The sequence below is a fragment of the Microplitis demolitor genome, chromosome 5 (genome assembly GCF_026212275.2).
Source record: "Microplitis demolitor isolate Queensland-Clemson2020A chromosome 5, iyMicDemo2.1a, whole genome shotgun sequence".
NCBI classification, from domain to species: Eukaryota; Metazoa; Arthropoda; class Insecta; order Hymenoptera; family Braconidae; genus Microplitis; species Microplitis demolitor.
The window spans coordinates 16,230,718-16,241,270 of record NC_068549.1 but is presented as its reverse complement, the minus strand read 5'-3'; the positions used below and the strand labels follow the sequence as shown (position 1 = coordinate 16,241,270).

Genomic DNA, 10,553 nt, shown 5'->3' with positions numbered 1-10,553 from the left:
GTACTCAAAAGCAGTTCTTGAACCACCAGTTTTGTTTTAAAACTGTATACTCAATTCTCTTTTTATTCAAGAACGACCCTGATAACATGAGTTGATCGAGAAAAAGTTGGTCATTCATTAGTTTCCGACCAACTTGACGATAAGTTATCGACAACTTCAGCTTTTGCAACTTTTGGCTACAAGTTACCGCCAACTTTCTCAGAAAGTTGGCGGCAGTATGGAGCCGCAACTGGAATGCAAGTTTCTGAGGAAATTGAAAGTAAACTTACCGTCAACTTATGATCACCAACTTTTGCAAGCAACTTTTGCCACCAACTTTCTCAGAAAGTGATCGTCAACTTTTTGGATTTACAACTTTTGCCACCAACTTTCTCAGAAAATGTCCATCAACTATTGGAGGTACCAACTGTTGGCGATCAACTTGGTTCCAGTTGCGGCTGCAAGTTTCTCGTCAGTTTCTCGCCAACTTGGCTATCAGGGCGACTTTACTCAATGGCTCAGCCAATAAGAAAGCAGGCCTCGGTAATATAGAAGTATGTAGGTTGGTAATTATCATATGGCGCTGAGTGAAGATTCTAAAATAATCTCAGTTTTTAATTAAGATAATCAGATATAATTCAAATATTATATAAAAAATAATTTATAAACAACGTTTATGCAATAAAAATACTAAATGTACGGATGTTTTAATAGTTCTAAAATTATTATAAGTTTATGATTATGAATTGAAGTATATATTCATGTCTTTAATTGAAAAAATTTGTTTAAAAAACATAAAATTTCTATACATTAAATTTTGAAATTTACAGGTAAGTTGTTTTAACAGCCAATTTAATAACTAAAAATAAAACTGCAAGGAATTAATGGTTGTTAAAATTTATTATTAAATAAAAATAAATATCAAATGGAATACAAAACAACACATAATTGACAGATTCTTAAGGATCCTGCAAAATGAGGTTTAGATGTTCAATATTGCCAATATTTGGTAGCTGTTCACCTGCAAAAAAAAAAAAAATAATTTCTATTAAAAATCTGAAAAGGTTCAAATATTTATAATTTTAAAACTGTCTACACGGAAAGAAAATTATGGGAATCATTCCCATAATAGTATGGGAACGATTCCCATAATGATATAGGAATCGTTCTCATACTATTGTGGAAACCATTCCTATAATTAATGGGAATGGATTCTATAATTATAGGAACTGCTCCTATAATTTATGGTCGTAATTCCTATGATGGTAAGGAAAAAAATTCAGAAAATAATGGGAACTGTTTCCATAATTTTCTTTCCGTGTACCAACTTTCATTTATATAATGTTAAGGTAGTTCACTCGCGACATTCGTAGTCAAAAGTATATAACATAATCGCAACTACAATAAATTAGAGATACTCAATGCCAGAATATTTTATTTTTGTGAGAGACTGTATCCAATACATTTCAGTTTTAAATATACAGATGCACACTAATACAATCACACTGATGAGTATAATAAATGTAGCAACGCTGCAAATATTTATATTGAATAGTCTATAGATTAAACGTATAGGTAGCAATCTTTATATCGTGTGAGTTTAATATATATGTAGTTTGTTATTATTGACAATTACAAAATTTGGATAGAATTAATTTTTGTGCATATTTTCATAATTTTTTTTTAAACTTGCAAGAAAATCGCAGTTAAAATGACAAAAATTGTTCGATGTGTGCTACTTTCAATATCATCATTTTTTAAAATTCTAAAACTATTAGAAAAGCTCGGCTGACCAATTTCAAAACACAGTAACTGACAAAAATAAAATTTTTGAAATATGTATAGAATCATGTTCACAAAACTCCATTGGAACTAAAAATACTAAAAAATCGATTTTGAAAAATTTGTCACTTACTGTGTTTTGGAATTAGACAGCCGAGTTATCATTAATATAAGTTAATATCAAAAAATAATTTTTTTCTTTGTTCGAAAAATTTTTTGACCTTCAATCCTTTTATGCCCAAAAATTAACCTAACTAAGTGACATTTGAATTTCCGCGGGTTAAGTATGACGTCTGCAACGTTGCCGAGTTGTGATTGCTGTACCCCACCACATGTCAAGTATTTTAAAATTATTTATATTTTAAAAATCAATATTTTTTAAACAAATCGGTCAAGAAATTCAGAGTTTTTTTCAAAAAATTTCTAATTTTTTCATTTAACAGTGGATAAATTTTTAAAAAAAATGGTAAGAACCGTTTCCAAGATATTCAGGAAACTACATGTTTTTCTTATACTTGGTAGATCTCCGGCATGTTAATTATGCACTTTTTGATTGTTAATATCTGGTCTTACAATCATTGACAAAATTTCGTTTTTTTTTTTTCATTAAATATTAGACATTTTTTGTTAATCTCACGTTTTAATTTCATCGCATTCCGAAGAAAAGTCATTTTACAAGTGAACTACTTTAAGTAAATTAACAAAAACATAGTTTTTGACTCACGTTGATTATCATTTAGTATTAAAAATATTGAATCATGAAGATTCCAATTCACTGCAGCGTGTAGAAATTCTTATAACGTATACCTGTATAAAAAACATTTTTAGTTTAATTTCTAAGATACACAAATTATAAAATTTACATATGATAGAGTAGAGTATATTTTCATTTTTAGTTCATATTAATTTTTTTTCGTATGTAAATATGTTATTATTTTCTAATATGACATTAATTCCAACAATCTATTTTTAAGAACGCAGCTTGAACGGTACAGTACGGTTCGAGTGATCTTAAAAATAAAATTTTTGTAATATTTCTTTTTTTTTTTTTTTCGATAATTTTTAATTTATTCTATAGATTGATCCAAAAATCTAATCAACACTGAAACTCTATAAGCCGCGTCAAGGTGGCCGCAACGATTGAAATCGGGTCGTTTTTTCAAAAGAAACTATTGTCGGAAAAATTTTAATGAAGTGTGTGCGTGTGTTTTTTCTTTTAATACAATCGAAATCGTTTCACTGATTAAGTCGCAAATTTTTTAAGTGTAAGAAGTTGGAAAACTGCCCCAGCTGCCTCTTTAAACACTATAATCAATTGATTTGTTCAAGAGATATCGGCAATAAAAAGCCTTTGATTTCGAAAAATAACGTTTACCATTTTTTCTACAACGATATTTCTCGAACGAATTCACCGATTGAGACGGTTGAGGTGGCAATCGACGCGTTTTATTAAGTTCTAGAGCTAATCAAATTTTTAAATTGATTTATCAAGACGTTTTTGAGAAATTTCAAAATAAACTAAAAAAAAAACGATTTTTTTTTAATTCTTTCGTTAACGGTTTCTCTTGAACGAATGAACCGATTTTGATGGTTGAGGTGGCATTCGACGCGGCTTACAAAGTTTTAGAGCGGAATAGATTTTGAAGTCAATTCATCGAGCAAATTAAAAGTTATTCAAAAAAAACATTTTTGAAAAAATTTTATTTTTGAAATATCTCGAAACGTACCCTACCGATTGAACTCAAATTTTCAGTGCTTATAATATTTAACAAGCCGCGTCGAATGACACCCTGACGATTAAAATCAGTTTATCCGTTCAAAAGTTAAAGAATATTTACATACGTACGTACGTACATACATACATACACTCGGACATCATCTTGAATCTAGTCAGAATAGTTTCCTAGAACTTCAAAATGTCGACATCTGTTGGAATTCCATTTTTCGCGAATCGGGGTGAAAACAATAACTTCCCAAAATTTTTGATAATTACTGATTTTCTTAGCGGGAAGTTAAAAATATATTCTGATACAGTTGTACTACAAAACATGGCTTAAAGACCCTGATTAAAAGAAATGGTTCGAAACGATTTGCAATGTTGAATGCCCAGAAGAAGGATGATTCAAAAGTATTAAAAGTATTCAAAAGCATTAAAAAGTATTAAAATTTTCTTGTTCTAATCGCTTTAAATCGTTTCTTTTAATAAGAGGAAACAATTTTCTAGTTCATGATAATCATAATCATTTTTACGTATCAATAAAGTCATATGAACAATTACAATCATATATATATATATATATATATATATATATATATATATATATATATAGATTTACACAAATATAAGAACTATAACTCCTACTATCGTTATAAATAAAGGGGCAGTTTTTCGGTACAAGTTTATTTTTATCCGGGTTTAAATTAATATTGCCGGTGGTTTCATGACAGCTAATCCCTAACAATTGATTCTACCGATCCAAGATAATATATTCTTATAGTTGTTTTTATATCTTAAACTAATAATAATGAGAATATTCTATTATTTTCACAATAATAATCAAAAGATTTATCAACTAAAATGAACTGTCGATGGGATCAGATGCCGGTAGGATCAATTTGTAAAGATTACTTGGTGTGGTATAAAATTGATGGGATGTTGACGGCACACCATCGCTGGTATATCTATATATTATTAATGTATTTAGAACTTAATTTAAGCCCGGATAAAAATAAATGTGGTTTGAAAAACTGGCCCTAAAAAATTCATGGTTTTATGAATATTAGATAGAATATTTTTTCATGTTCGAAAAGAATTTAATATTCTTAGTTGACATGGAAATACTTACTTTTAGGTTATGTAAATATTAAGTCTCGAATTAAAAAATAGTTAATCAAGAAAATCGATAAAAGGAACGATTGACACAATAATATTAAATATTCACTGGTTAGAATTGTTTAATCCTTCAACCCCACAAAACATGGAATTATTTCTAATGTTGATCCTTATGTCTGTTTGTAACTATAACTCATTAATATATGTAAAGTTCTGAAGATAAATAATTCTATTCATTTTTTCGCCAGGAGAACTACATATTAAACTTTTACCTTGAGAAATTAATGAATAGTTCGACAAAATAAAATACAATACAACAAAACATTTTGATAAATCTATAGGAATATAATATATTGATTAAAGAGTTAAATTTCTAATAATAAGGTTCCAATGTAATCTTTTTATTAAAATACAAGTAACGAATCGAAAATATTTTTCTATAGAATCACAAAAACCGATAACAACATAATCGATAAACCAAATCAAAATTGAAAATCCGATGATAATTATGGTAATTGCTATATTAATAAACGGATTAAAAATTGACATAATTATTTTTACATAAGCATTGACAAATTAGTACAGCAACTATTACATTTTTTAATTATTTCAAAATGATTTTATGTCTATAATGACATTTGAATAGAAGTTTAAAATAATCTGTACTGTGTACACAGATACTTCTGTACACTCAAAAATTGTTTTAATTACCGAATAAGCATTTTTGAGTATACAAGATTGTATTTGTCATGAACTATCTTTATCAGATATAATTTTATAAAAACATCATTTATAGTGATACCATAACCTACATTAATCACACCTTAAGATTATTATTATCCAAATAATCAAGGTGCTCAAACAAAAATTTGCTATTATTTTACCGTAAAATGTCTGTCGTAAATTGGAAGTAAACGAATTCAAGTTTGAGCTGTCGAGCTGACTATTCCTTGAAATTGATAGCAAATAAACGTCAACTTTGTTCAGTTTTCTAACTACACATGAGCATAACACACGGTGTAAATTAACAGAAAGTTAACTGAAAATTTTGATCTTCAACTCTTGCTAGCAATTTGCTGCCCAATTTTAACCGCATTTTGGTCAAGATGAATCTTTAAATTGACATTAATATGCAATAAACATGGTTACCAGGTTTTTGCTAACAATCCTTATTTAGCCTCTCATTATTAACTATTTCAATTTATTTTAGGACGAGACTATTCGCACCCAGGCGTGTATGCAGCGTATAAAATTTTGGGAAGTTATTGTTTTCGCCCCGATTCGCGAAAATTGGAATTCCAACAGATGTCGACATTTTGAGGTTCTAGGAAACTATTCTGACTAGATTCAAGATGATGTCCGAGTGTATGTATGTATGTACGTATGTAAATATTCTTTAACTTTTGAACGGATAAACTGATTTTAATCGTCAGGGTGTCATTCGACGCGGCTTGTTAAATATTATAAGCACTGAAAATTTGAGTTCAATCGGTAGGGTACGTTTCGAGATATTTCAAAAATAAAATTTTTTCAAAAATGTTTTTTTTGAATAACTTTTAATTTGCTCGATGAATTGACTTCAAAATCTATTCCGCTCTAAAACTTTGTAAGCCGCGTCGAATGCCACCTCAACCATCGAAATCGGTTCATTCGTTCAAGAGAAACCGTTAACGAAAGAATTAAAAAAAAATCGTTTTTTTTTTAGTTTATTTTGAAATTTCTCAAAAACGTCTTGATAAATCAATTTAAAAATTTGATTAGCTCTAGAACTTAATAAAACGCGTCGATTGCCACCTCAACCGTCTCAATCGGTGAATTTGTTCGAGAGATATCGTTGTAGAAAAAATGATAAACGTTATTTTTCGAAATCAAAGGCATACAAAAGTATTTTCGAGCTCGAAGAGCTCAAAAATGTATTCTCAACAATGATTTCGAACTCAAGAAGCTTGAAAGCAGCGGGAAGTTTTGGGGCTGACTCGCAGGATCAACTGACAACAATTTTTTTTATTTATTACAGTGCTTCCGTCTAAACTTATGATTCTAAACTTATCTATGTGGTCTCATGATACTTATCGATGTTCAAGTCAAATTAAAATATATTTTGATTTCACAATACTGTGAATTGTGATACTTGAGTAATAAATAAATATCCATAAAAATCAATATTCGTTTTATTTACTCAAAAATGAACCTATTAAGGAAAAAAAATAAAATTATACAAAGAATAAATTATATAAGGCTATAAAAATTATAACAAAAAAAAAAAATCGTTTTTTGAGATATCTAATTTTTACAGTAGATATCAAAACTAAAAATAATCTAATTTGTACAAATGAATGGAAAATTTGCTGCAAAATTCAACATATATAAATATGCACGCACAGGAAATCTTCACATACACAACCAAAAATTTGCAGACATAAAATTTTCACAAGTAAATACAATATATATGCACTCACGTTGAATGTAGAGACGTACGCTGAAGAGCATGATAAATTAGACTTTCACTTATATTTTCCATTAATTAATAACTATATAACGTTCTCTACTATTTCACGCGTCCCACGTCGGAGTGTGGTTGGCGCTCAATAGCCGTTATGTCTCTCCGTTGGTCGAAAACTGAAAAATAAAATAAACCCAGAACCAAATGTCCCACCTGGAGATATCCTGAATCTCCCTGGACTGGCTGCTCGGCTCAGGCTGGGTTAGAAAACCTAGTTGGGCGCCAGTTCGTGTGCCCCACGAACAAAATTAACTCGAAAATAACACAACGGAGAAAGTGAAAATGAAAAATAAAATAAATAACAGGATAGCGATTTCAGATTTTAGGAATTAGGATAGCAAGAAAGATAGCAGTCATTAAAATAATAAAATTAAATAAATACCGGGTTGATGACCATTCGCTTTAATTATCCATTAATTAATTAAAATAATCAGTCAATATATAACGCATACTCAGATAAATAATGTTCAAAAAAAAATAATAATAAATCACTTACAAAAGAAAACAATAATAATAGTATGCGCATATAAATTATACTTCAGATAATAACAATACTGCGTAAGCACTCAATGCGTTGAACAAAACAAAATATATATATCTGTGAATAGTTAATAATTCACTCGCACATGAACATAACAAAAATAATTAAATACTTTCTGGTAACAATTTCCCAGTAAATTCCAATGGTGAATTTACGGTATTTCCAAAATAATTTTGTTTCGAACGCAAATAATAAAATAATTATTTAATGAATCAACTCAAAAACAACTATACTGATGATTCAAATTAATAATAATTAATAACTCAACTTGATAATGCTCAATACGCAAAATTAATAATAATTCACAATCAAGATCAAGTTAACTAATAATTAATACCTCAAATTAATAATAATTAATACGCAAATTAATAATACTTCTTAAACAATATTCAAATAAATAATAATTAATAATTCAATTTAGGAATGATCAATACGCTAAATAATAATTATTTTTTAAGCAGTATTCCGCTGAATAATGATTAATAATTCAAATCAAATCAATGATAATTTATAAATAATACTCAGATACTAATAATTTATAACTCAAATTATTAGTAATGGATACGCAAATTACTAATAGTTCTTAACTCAGATTAGTAATATTTCATAAATTTTATCAATAATCATTCATAAATAATAACCAAAATACTAAAAATTCATAACTCAAAATATTAATACTCAGCGCTGTGTAATGTATACATATATACATATATCAGAATATCGAGGCCCAGTCGCATATGATTGTCACCACGTGACATAAAATAATAATAATAGCAAAATATTTTACCTTCAACTAAATATTCGCTGTTCAGATATTAATAAATATTTGCGAGTACAATTTAATCATCCACTGGGCTCGATTATTACTCAGTTCGTTATATACTTGTACCAATCTACCGATAACTAATTTCCATCTACGTGTTATCCGCACGCTTGCAAATGGCCACCAACGCGGGAAAGCAAAGTTACACGCCAATGAGTTTACCAAAGGTACTTACAGTCGTCGTTGTAGTATAGACGGCGAACAGGCTCCATCGTCAGTTTTTCCCAATATCCAATGGGTTTCAATAGATTAAATATCGCTCTTCGATATTAATTAATTCAAACTCGATTTAAGTAGCAATGGTTATATATATATCAATACAATATCACTTAAACAAAATTTATTACGCAGCAGCACACCTTGCCCGTACAAATGTTTATCCACGTCTGACCATGGCAGCACGTGAGTTTCATGCCGGCACCTCGACCGGCCATATTTTATCTCTCCATCTCAGTTTAACCCATCGGAGTAATACCTCTGTCGCATATTACTTCCGAATACTACCAACGATAACGTACCCGATGTCAATTGTGTAACCTTGCCAATTCCCGACGTCAAATGCCCAATTACTTCCTATAATACTAATTAACAGTAATTTAAATTGCTAAACCAATTAATAATATGTGCCTAATAATTATAAATGTCATTTATAATATAATAAATTTGTGGCTGACAACTGTTGCGTCGCCGCGCATGCGCCGACCAGCCACAATAAATACAAGTATATAAATAAAATGAATAATTATCTCCCAGCCTCATAAATTATACTTGTAAGCTTAACTTAATCAGTAATTTTTGCTGATTTCAGTGCAGTTTTCACCTAATAAATTAATAAAGTACAATCAATACAATAATAAAAGTAAAATCTTATACATAAACAAAATAATCATAAAATTAATGAGTGTAGAGACGTGTGAGCAGCGTGTGCTGCCATCTGTTTGTTACGTCCCAGCCTGCTCGTCAGATGTCTCTGACTATTTTTAAATACTAATTATTAAGAGACCGATCTGAGACCTAACTAATTAATTAAGATGTATATTGATAATTTAGCAAGTTGCATAATTAATAAGTCACTCTATATTATAGGATATAATATAATATATTAATATAACATAACATAATAATATAAAATAATAGAACATAAAATAATATAATTATTTAGAATATTTGAAACATATTGATAAAGTTATTTTTCTCTTAATATTTGTTATGTATAAATAAACGCTGACGCCTCGAGTAAATCCTCGAGACGTGCAGCTGCACAAACATCTATTCTGTTCTAAGATAACTTTTGTTCATAGATAAGTGACTCATTTGTTAATAATAAAAACGGAGAAAGCGTGAGAACGAAGAATGGATCATTCGAGAATATTGCTTATCACGATCCACCCCTCTATATCGAACGATGCGCGGGCCTGATGCCCAAGCGCCTCGTATTGATAAGAGACTTACTCTAGTTTTTCTCGATCAAGAGAATTCAGTCTGAAATATAGAATCATAGAGAGCAGTCAGGCTCAATATTAAATACTCAACTTCTTTCTCACCCTTTCGAAGTTATTGTTAGACGAACTTTAACAATTTATAAATTGATTCAATTGTATATTTCCACATTATTGAAATTATTCTTTTACAATTGAATAAATCGGATTGAGATATAAAATAATAACCAGTTTATTTCAACCACCGAATGGTGGCTGTTCAACCCCTACTAAATAATTATTTATAATTATATGTAAGTTCTCATTACGTCCAATTCAAATCGACCGCTCAACCACGCCAGCGCCAAAACATCAACCAGGACGTAACAACTTATTATATAATTAAAATTGGTGGCAGCGACGGATTCGAACAGCCCCCGAATACACTGGTAAAATCTCAAAAATCCGAAAATTTTTTTTTTACAAAAATTAACATCAAGTTCTCAAAGTGAAATTGAGCAACACAAAAAAAAATATATTACAAATTTTTTTTTTGTCGACATCGGAAATTTTTTTTTTTCCTAAATAAAAAAAAAAAAAAAAGAAGTAAAATTGTGAAACAGAAGTGAAAAGTTAAGTGAGAATTGAAGTGAGTGAAATAAATGATAATAAAA

General features: G+C 29.3%; 1 long non-coding RNA gene across 1 annotated transcript; it reads right to left on the bottom strand.

Annotated features, from left to right (window-relative positions):
* Positions 1-860: 860 nt before the first annotated feature.
* Positions 861-8,865, bottom strand: LOC106693942 (uncharacterized). The gene is made up of 3 exons (XR_008403751.1): positions 8,637-8,865; positions 2,486-2,568; positions 861-1,000 (listed from the first exon to the last, which is right to left on the bottom strand). It is a non-coding gene; the product is annotated as an uncharacterized LOC106693942 (long non-coding RNA).
* Between the last annotated feature and the right edge of the window lie 1,688 nt (positions 8,866-10,553).